The following is a 9,628-nucleotide window of genomic DNA, read 5'->3' on the forward strand; positions in this document are numbered from 1 at the left end:
TCACAAATACATTTGTAAGTTGTAAACTGACTAGAAAATAGCTATGAAATATCAGGAAGACTCTACAATAGACAGATTAAGCCTAGTGAAAAGACTTAGAGAATGGTAGTTTATTTTCAGCAAAACAAATTTATCTAAAACCCTGAAGTAGCCTGCCATGCTGAACAGCTCAGAAAATCCCATGAATAGCTCACAACCAAATAATGGTATCAAGAATGAAGATGCTGACTGGAATGACCATTAACTGTATCTTGGTTCTGGAGAGCAACCATATAGTAAAAGTAAAGTATCAATCTTAAGTAAAAACAAAAATCTTTAAAACAAATATGGAAAACCTCTGCCTAGTTGGGTAATGGCATGGAAGTCAAGTGACATGTCCTTACAACCAGGAAAAGAAATTACAGGCATCAACTCCGTATTCCAAAGAAATACTCAAGAGATTAAAACTTTAAAACTTCACCCATCTGTTAAATCTAGCCTTTTCCCTTAAAGAAACAGTTCTTAAACTGCTAAGTATCAGTACTCCTACCCCGACTCAGAACAGCTCAGGCTGCCAGTTCAATGCCCAGTCAGGGCACACGCCTGGGTTGCAGCCAGGTCCCTAGTTGGGGGACATTCAAGAGGCAACTGATATTTCTCTTCCTCTCTTTCTCCCTCCTTCCCTCTCTCTCTAAAAATAAATAAATGAAATCTTTTTAAAAACATTGAGAAGTCCCAAGAGATTTTGCTAATATGAGTTGTAATTTTCAATATTTACCATATTAATAATTAAATGAGAACATTTAATTACATAATTCATTTTAAATTTTTAATAACATATTTAACATAACAAATAACATTTTAAAAACATTTTCCTAAACAAAAAAACAGTGACAAACATAATACTGTTTCACAACTTTTGCAAATTTCTTTCATGTCAAGCATAATAGAAGACACCCAGATTTTCATATCTCCTTCCATTCAATCTGATGTAATGTTGTTTTGATTGAAATATGAGAAAAAAGGAGTCCCACACAAATATGTAGCAGGTAAAAAGGAAATACATGTTATTATTAATAGCCTTTAAAGATAACTGTGGATGTTCTTCTTTGATACTACACCAAAACTGATAAGTAGGGGTTAACAGCTATAATATGGAATCTAATATGCTAATATGACATGAACATTTTGTATCATTACTTGCTTTTTATAGGGTCTTCCACCTATAATTTTGTAACACTGATCACTTTGAAAATATTGGTTCACTGAGTTATAAAGATATTCCAAATCTTGATATAATTAATATTAACTAATATTAGAGCAAAAACTCACATTCCCTAATATTTCTATCCCATCAGAAAAATCTTTAAGTATTGGAAAGCTGACAAGAGCACAGCAGGTAATATAAATTAAACAAAATTTTAATTTTTACTTGAAAGCTTAGATTTCATCATTGGCAACAAATATTGTCAATTGTTTTCCCTGAAGTGACAGGCTCACTTTGTTCACTTTCAAAGAAATGATGGCCAAATATCTAAGTCTAAAAATCAGTTTATCTAGCAGTCATTCTTTAGAGTAAAAATGATGTTTCATTCAAAATATGGCTAGTTCGGCTAACAACTCAAAAAATCACGTAAGAGTGTCCTTTGAGAAGACCAATATGGATATGCAGCATAAGTGCTTCTTGCATATTTCTTACCTCATCATGTGGAATATTAAAACAAAGTATACTCAAGGATGAAGATTTCATAAAATTAACTTTTACTGCTTCACTGAGGATACTCAAGTAAAATTAGCTTTTTAAAAAATTATGAATGCGTGGCATTGAAGAATACAATTAATAATACCTTGGCAACACTGTGATTTAATTCTACTATAATGCCCACAATTTTACCCACAAGTACTATACTATTATCAGGACCAATGTCAAAGTAGTCAAAAAAGCAAGAAGTAAATATCACTATGAAAGGAGTTTTAATGTTATGAATCCCCTGAAAGGATCTGAGGGACCTCCACAGGTCTGTTCACAATTTGATAACTACTGTCCTAAGAAAAACAATGAAAGCTATGAAGTTGCCATCCACAAATCCATACTAAAATAAATATTCTCCATAATAAGAAATACATGTAAATAGCTGTACAAATTTTTTCATTTTAACCCAAAATTGATCCAATTTATTCTGAACTGAATAATACAATAAAATTATATTTTTATTCTGTACTGAATAATAATAAAAATTAACATTTAATGAGTGCTTACATAATAACTCTATTAGTTCTCTGATATATTTATGCTACTGATGAGGAAAAGAGAGTCACACGTCTAAAGTCACAATAACAATTACCAGTAATATATGGACTCAGTGATTAAGTATTTTGCATACCTCAACTCTTTAAGTCTTTACAACAATCCTTTCTCATTATCCTTTTTCACCCTTTATTATTCTTTACTTTTACTTCCCATTTAACAGATGAAAATTTGAACCTAAAAGGTTACCTACACAATGTCACCAAAGTGTTAGATCATCTACACACAAAACTAAGTCTGTCTTACTCCGAGAACACTACATATTCTGTCTCTCTACCCCACACCATCAGTAAGACTATCCGGTGCATATAAATATATTGACAGTTACAAGAGTCTTACATAGTTTTAAAATCAATTGAGCAATATCCCTATTTGGAAAGATTTTTTACTAATTTGACTATATCATCAAATGGAAAATGTACTTCTTTATAAAATGTCATCTAGGTAAACTGCTCCTTCATTCATATTATTAAACACTTATCTGTATATGATAACAAATCAATGCAACTGAGATTAATTAATCTGTTAAAACATTCAATACTCAGTAATATCATCCCAATTATAGATGAGAAAACTGAAACCCAGAGGATTAACTAACTTCTCCCAAATATAAGCCATTCATAAATAACACAGAGTCAAAATCAGTTTGGACTGACCCTAAAGCCTAAATTCTTCAATCACACAGCCTGCATATATTTAAGAGAGTCTGAGGCAATCACCTAGACATCACTCAGGATGTCTGGATACAGAGTTTGCTGATAACATATCCATTCCACCTATGGCAATAAAGATATGAATCATCTTTTATCTCAAAGACCAAAAGGTTAAAAGAAAGCTGGTCCATGCTGCAAACAAAGAGCCATGTTCTCAGGTGCTTTGTGAAAAGCATCTACAGGTAATGCTGAAAAAAGTAAAATTAGCTTAAAGAGGTGTCAGCACACATATCTGGGACTAAGATAAGCTTTCCTCCCTTTAAAAAGAAAATAAGCTAAGGAATTTGTCATCACAGCTACAGGGCTATCTGCAAATTAAACAATAGCCTTCAGATGCCAGGAGCCCTGGAATGCTACAAATCTTAGTAAATGGCAGCAGAAATCTCTTTCCTGAAACTTTCCTGAACTCTAATCAATCAATAAAATTTTCATTCCAAGTTAAGATCTGTAAAGGTCTAAAATTAAGTCCTAATATTTGTTTCTATTTTAAGGACCTACTTTGCAAGACACTGCCTAATATTAAACCCTAAGTGAGTCAGAGAAGAAATCAAAATTTATACAACTCCATTCGCCCTTATAACTTGTTGTAAGTCAACTTTTTGGAAGTACGAACATCTTGAAATTGGACAAAGGAGTATGGCTTTAATTTCAAAAAAGAAGTGTTCACAAGGAGTTCCCCCACACATCTGACATTTGACAGGAAGGTGACAAAATGGAAGGCTGTGGTATACCACCTAAAAGGGCAGGCAGAACAAGCAAGAAATGAGCAATTACACTTGTCATACAATACAACATTCTGGATTCCCTCTGTGGCAAAGGGACAAAAAACTATTAAGCAAACTTTACTTCCTTCCATCAGTGATTCCTAGCATGACCCAAAAAAAAACAAAAACAAAAAAAATCACAATCTTGAAATGTAAAAACAGCTGACAAATATAGAGAAAAAATCATGATTGAGGTCACGTCCCTTGACATGCATCGTTTGCACTAAGGATTCCACTTATCTGAATTAATTTCATGTATCTCATTTCATTCAGATAATTGAAGTTTTCCTTTTACAGTTGTAAAGTGTTTACCTCAACATAATTAGTAAACTGTCCACTTAAAAATACCACTACAAAAATTACCACCCCCTCCTCTACACATACCCACATGCTGCACTATCATTAAAAGTATGAGATTTTTGGCCTTCATGGGAAATTTAATTCAAAAGTCCTCTTTAAAAAAGTAGCTCAAGAAATTCTACAAGGAAAGTTATGGTCATTACTTTTTTAATACAGAGTGTTAGCATTACTTGTTAAAGACATGGTAATTTGGATATTCAGTACATGACTACTGTTCTGAAACCAAATTAAAGATTTAGACTACTAAAAGAGTTTGATGACTTGCCTAAATACAATAATTGGGATTGTATGGAGAACAAAATCAAAGAGGTCTCTCCTCTTTATGAGCAGGCATTTACAGGCCTTCAATGAGAATTTACTCTTTAGTATATAATTACTAATGAACAAAAATAGGGCCATTAAACTCGCTCCTTTATAGTGCCATAAAACTTCTATGTATAAGAAATATAAAATAATATATACATATCAATCAAACCAAGAAAATTGACATGTGGAACCCCTAACAATACATGGTAAAAACTATATAACTTTTCTTCTTAAATAAATTCCCTGCCAGATGACTGATAAAGCTATTTATTAAGGATATGCTTATAATTTAAAACACAAAGACTCTCTAGTACTAATGATAAAATGTCTAAACTTCTTGTACGAATTCTAAATTTCTATATGAAGTTGGTTTCCCATACACTGATAACAGTTTTACTGTTAGGATGAATTTATATCAAATCAATATTTATTTATCATCTGCTATGTGCTGAGTACTGAGGACACTGCCACAAACAGCACAGATTTGGTCCCAACACTCAGGGTACACACAGTCTAGATGAAAACGCAGATAATGAATAAATGTTTTATGGGAGAATATAACAGGTATTTAGTCAATTGAAAGTTTAAAACTAAGACATGGGTAGAAAAACAAACACTTGAAAACAATTAGTTGCCACTGAAAATGGATGAAAATCACCCATTAAGTGACTCAGCCAAGACAGAAAACCCAACAGCAAGGTAGTCAGGAAATGGGTCAAAGGAATGACTGGATAAACCCAGGGTATTTATTCTAGAGAGCCTGACACAAATGAGAAATCGACCCTTTAAAAGGACTCAAATGATAATGGGCCATGAACCCAGCTCTCAGCTGGCCTATCCTCAGTATCAAAGGAATCAATCCAAGTGAGTGTGAGTCCAGGAGGCAGAGTTGCTATATCACGGCTCTGCAAGTCTGGCTCTAGTTGAAGTAGGACACCAATATCCAGTCTGGACAAGAACTGGCCCCTGCTCCCAGAGGGAAGAAGGCCAAGCCGTTAGCGTTCTTAATTAGGCTTCTAACAAAGTTCCAGGTCCACAAGGGATCTGGAATACAAAAAGGAACCACACAAGAAACATTAATTATATGGACTATTTAACACTTACTAAAGAAAGGCTGTGGAATTGCTTCTCTGGTTACTTTTAAAAATAAGTACTCAAAAAAAAAAGGTATCATGTGTTTAAATGAATTAAGTGTTACCTTCACACGTGGGAGTAAAGGACTAAATATTCTTACTATTTCTTACTAATTGATTCTATATCCTAATTCCATTTAAACCTATGTTGATATATTCTAGATGCTTTACACACACTTCACTAAGATGTTTATTACCTATAGTTCAAAACTCCTAATGAATACAGTGCTTTTAAAAATGAGAATTTTAGAGTACATGCCAAGGATACAGTGAGACACCATATCTATCTGTGAGCTATAAACATTCAGGGCACCAGAATAATTCCAGATCCTACCTCCTAAAGATGGGAGTCTTAATAAATGTTCAGTCTTAAAAATCAATTTAAGAACTGGATGGAAAGGACAACAGTGACAATGGGTAAGCCATGTAGACTAGGACTGATATATATCAACAGAACATTGACAGATATAGAATTATTTGCTCCCTATAAATTAAACACCATCCTACTCTACTATACAATTGTTTTCAATAGTGTCAGTAGAAAGGAAAATGCATGTAGTCCAAAGATGATGTTCCTGTGAAGGATATTACTTATATGACTACATATTCAAATAGGAACTACTCTATGGAATAGGCCCTGCATTTACCCAAATATTATCTGCCAAGGCTTCTCAAAGCATGGAGTGGTGGTACTTTCCAAAAGAAATAGTAGACAGTTTTCCTTAGTTTGTTAAAATAAACAAAACATGCTATTCTGTTCTATTAAAGAAGGAAAAGATAAGGCTTAGAGAAAAATACGGAGGGTTCACCGTGTTTTGTTTTTAAAGAGTATCACCAACATGAAACACAACATATTGAACACAGCTTAAAACTGTAAAGTATCATTTCAGGACAGCTGACCAAGGTAGCCTGAATTCCCAAAGTCATGTTTATTACAAAGGTTTATATGCTGAAACATATGTCTCCATAAAGTGAAACCAAGGCTTTAATTAAAATGGCCCTATAGTAACAATTAGGGTCATTCGATTCATGGTGTCAAACTTTGCTTCCAGTGGAAAAGACTATTTTAGCTTGACTGAGGTGTTCTATCAAAAGATTTAAGTAAAGGTGTCCTTTCTGAATTTCATAGGGCATAATATATGTTAAAAAAAACAAAATTCTCAATGGTAAATTCCTCCCCCTCCCCATTTTTTCTAATATATTTGATACCTGGTATCTTTCAGTACTAAAATTCAGCCTAACAGAGTACCCAATTCAACACAAAAACAGAAATGAAATATTTCAGGTTTACAATATAATGATCCACAACTTACAGGCCACTCTAATACAGTCTTAAGCTTGATTAAACTCAAGACCACAAGCATTTACAGAATACCCACTACACTTGATACAAGGCGTACACAATTAAGACAAGGTCCATCTTTCATGAAGCCGCCACCAGGGAAAGTGTACACAAGCCAACAAGTATTTACTAAATACCTACACTAAACACTGTGGTATGGGAGAGGCAAAGAATTCACCCGACCCCAGCAAGGACATCAGGACTTCTGCATTTGAGGACCACTAAGTGATGATGCTGGGGCTGCTGGAATTCAATTACCACATGTGTACAGGACCTTTATTCCTAATTAATGTCAAGGGTATGGATACCACAACACTCTTGAAATGCCAATCTCCTAGGATTGGCACAGACTGTCAGAATCAAGAATATGAGTAAACATTCTTGAAATAAAAATAATTACCAAATTCAAGCTAACTGGAAAATACTGTTTCAATTGATAGAATGTAAACATTTCTTAACTATAATTAATTTGTATCATTTGCTTCTAATGGGTCCAAATTACAAATTAAAGCAATTACTCAAAATGGGAAAAAATGAAAATTTAGTAATTACTTGGCTTTTTATAAGATACCATAATCAAAACAAATTTTTGTACAAGAATATCCATTGGGGAGGTGTGAATTATCTACTTAAGTATCTAGTTAATTAAGTCTAGTAGTTCTATTCAGCTCCTGTTAAATCTCTTCACAAAACTTTCTCTGATTAATTCTCTCTGTAAAATAATGGGGTTGGATTAAACTGCCAAAGTTCCTTACAAATAGAAAATTTTGTACTTCTATGGTCCATCAGATTAAAACGTCAATGCAGTTTCAAAACGTGAGTAAAAGAGGCCATCTTCTCAAATTGGTAAGGCAATAAAATTCAGTTTCCTACCTTATTTCTGTATCATGGTTCAGATTTTACCAATTCAGTTTCAAGTTTGGCAAATAAGTTTCATGAATAAGAAGGTACTCTTCCAACCTTCAATTCTAAAACTGATTCCTTAAATATAAAACACGAAGGCAAATATGAAATAACAGGGAGTGGGAGCTGAAGAAAATGTATTCTACTCCAGACCTGGAAGGCACTCATTAAAATGCAATACTGCGCTTGGTATGTGGGTTCCTACAAGAAACTCCTGCCAGGCTTTAGCTTAAGGTTAAACAGGTTAATAGAATCCAATAAAATGGCTCTATTGAATTATACTGGACTTCTTTTCACCAGCTCCTTTACCTGCCCACTACGTTGCACTTTAAAATCCACTTAAAAAGTAACACCAAATAACCAAGACACGCCAGGGCACAAGACGGGAGGCTGCATTCTGAAACCCACCTCGTGTGGAAAGTCACCAACTCATGTTTTCCATTTCAAACTGTGATACAGGTGGAGGAAAAAGTGTCAAGCCTCCTCTTTGAACCTCCTCAAGGCGCTAACTTAATTATCTCAAAGGTAATCTAATGCAGTACAGTTCTCAGAAGCCTCTAAAAGTTGCATTTTGTTGATTTTTTTTAAAGCCCTCTGGACTAAAATTTAAATGAAGATACATTTTGGGTTCATGGCTGGATTGACATGACAAATTTAGAGAACCTCCCCAGCCCAACAGACTGCATCCTGATCAAAGTTAAGTACACGCTGGTTCCTCAAAGTCGGGGTTCTGGGAGAGCAGAGCGAGGTCTTCAGTCTCTGCTGACACGAGGGAGGAAGGAGCTGGTGAGCTGAGAAAAGGAAGGACGATAATGGGACCAGGAGCAAAAAGGCCCTTAAGGAAGACCTGGGGGATCGCGTGGGGAAGGACCTTTGGCCCCAGCAGTGTCGCGGTTAGCGAAAAGGCCCTTCCGCCTACTCCGGCAAACCCGGGAACCGGCTTTCCCCCGCGCTAGGGTGACGCGCCCCACCCGCCCCTGCTGTTGGCTCCAGAGCGACGGTGTGCCGGACCTCTAGACGCCAAGCAAAACCAAAGAAAACGAAATCAGAAAATGGCCAGCGTTCAGGTTATCTGCACAGCGTGCCGCGCTCCAAGCGCAGAGCCGGTCGCGGCTCCAGAAGCGCAGCGCGTGCGCCCGGGAAGCGCGCCGCCCGCGCGGCCCTCAGCTCCGCCCCCCCTACCCCTTGGCTCCCCGAGCCGCTGCCTCTGCCTCAGTCCCTCTGGGAACACCGCGCCGCGCGGCCCCGCGAGGCGGGCGCCGGAGAGGGGAGGGGCCGCACTCCCCGCCTCCGCAGCCGGCCCGCGCGGCTCCCCAGCCTGGAGCCCACTCACCTCCTCCTCCTCCTCCTCCACCTCCTCCTCCTACCCCTCTTCGACTCACCCTGCTGGCCACCGTCGCAGCCCCGCCGGCGACGCACTGACGCCGTGCCCCTCCCCCGCGGCCGCGGCCGTCGCCCCTCCCGGCCCGCGGCCGCAGAGGCCGCGGGGCACGTCAGGCGCAGGCCCCGCCCCCAGGCCCTCCCACCTCCTCAAGCACCGCCCACTGCTTGACGGACGCCGCGGGCGCTGTGTTCCTGACCCAGCCTTTACTCCCGCCCGCGCGAGGTTCGTCTTTTTGGTTCAAGGCTGGCGCTCTTCTCCTCACCTGCCCATTCTGAAGGCCCAGCTTCGCCTCCCCCGGCCCGCACGCCTTTTCCCATCTGTCGTCTGTACCCTACCCCCGTCCGCCCCTTCAGCTCTAGTGCATTCCCTAACCCCCTAGGCTTGTTGTAAACTCGCATTGGCGCCTTCTCTTTCCTTCTGGAAGTTCTTCGCTGCA

The 9,628-nt window shown here is 37.9% G+C and overlaps 1 protein-coding gene across 6 annotated transcripts in view; it reads right to left on the reverse strand.

The window, feature by feature from the left end:
* The window catches only part of GTDC1 (glycosyltransferase like domain containing 1), a 379,255-nt gene extending 369,977 nt beyond the window's left edge, over positions 1-9,278 (reverse strand). The window contains exons 1-2 of one of the 6 annotated variants that reach the window (XM_053670688.1): positions 8,820-8,911; positions 8,217-8,599 (exon numbers count right to left, since the gene is read on the reverse strand). The gene's annotated coding sequence lies outside the window, so the exon portion shown is untranslated. Of the gene's footprint in view, positions 1-8,216; positions 8,917-9,190 lie in introns of those variants that run through there. The other 5 variants (XM_037155165.2, XM_053670687.1, XM_053670689.1 and 2 more) reach the window with 5 other exon arrangements.
* Positions 9,279-9,628: the final 350 nt, after the last annotated feature.

Source organism: Artibeus jamaicensis, unplaced genomic scaffold (genome assembly GCF_021234435.1).
Source record: "Artibeus jamaicensis isolate MK-2021 breed Jamaican fruit bat unplaced genomic scaffold, CSHL_Jam_final contig_603, whole genome shotgun sequence".
Taxonomy (NCBI): Eukaryota; Metazoa; Chordata; class Mammalia; order Chiroptera; family Phyllostomidae; genus Artibeus; species Artibeus jamaicensis.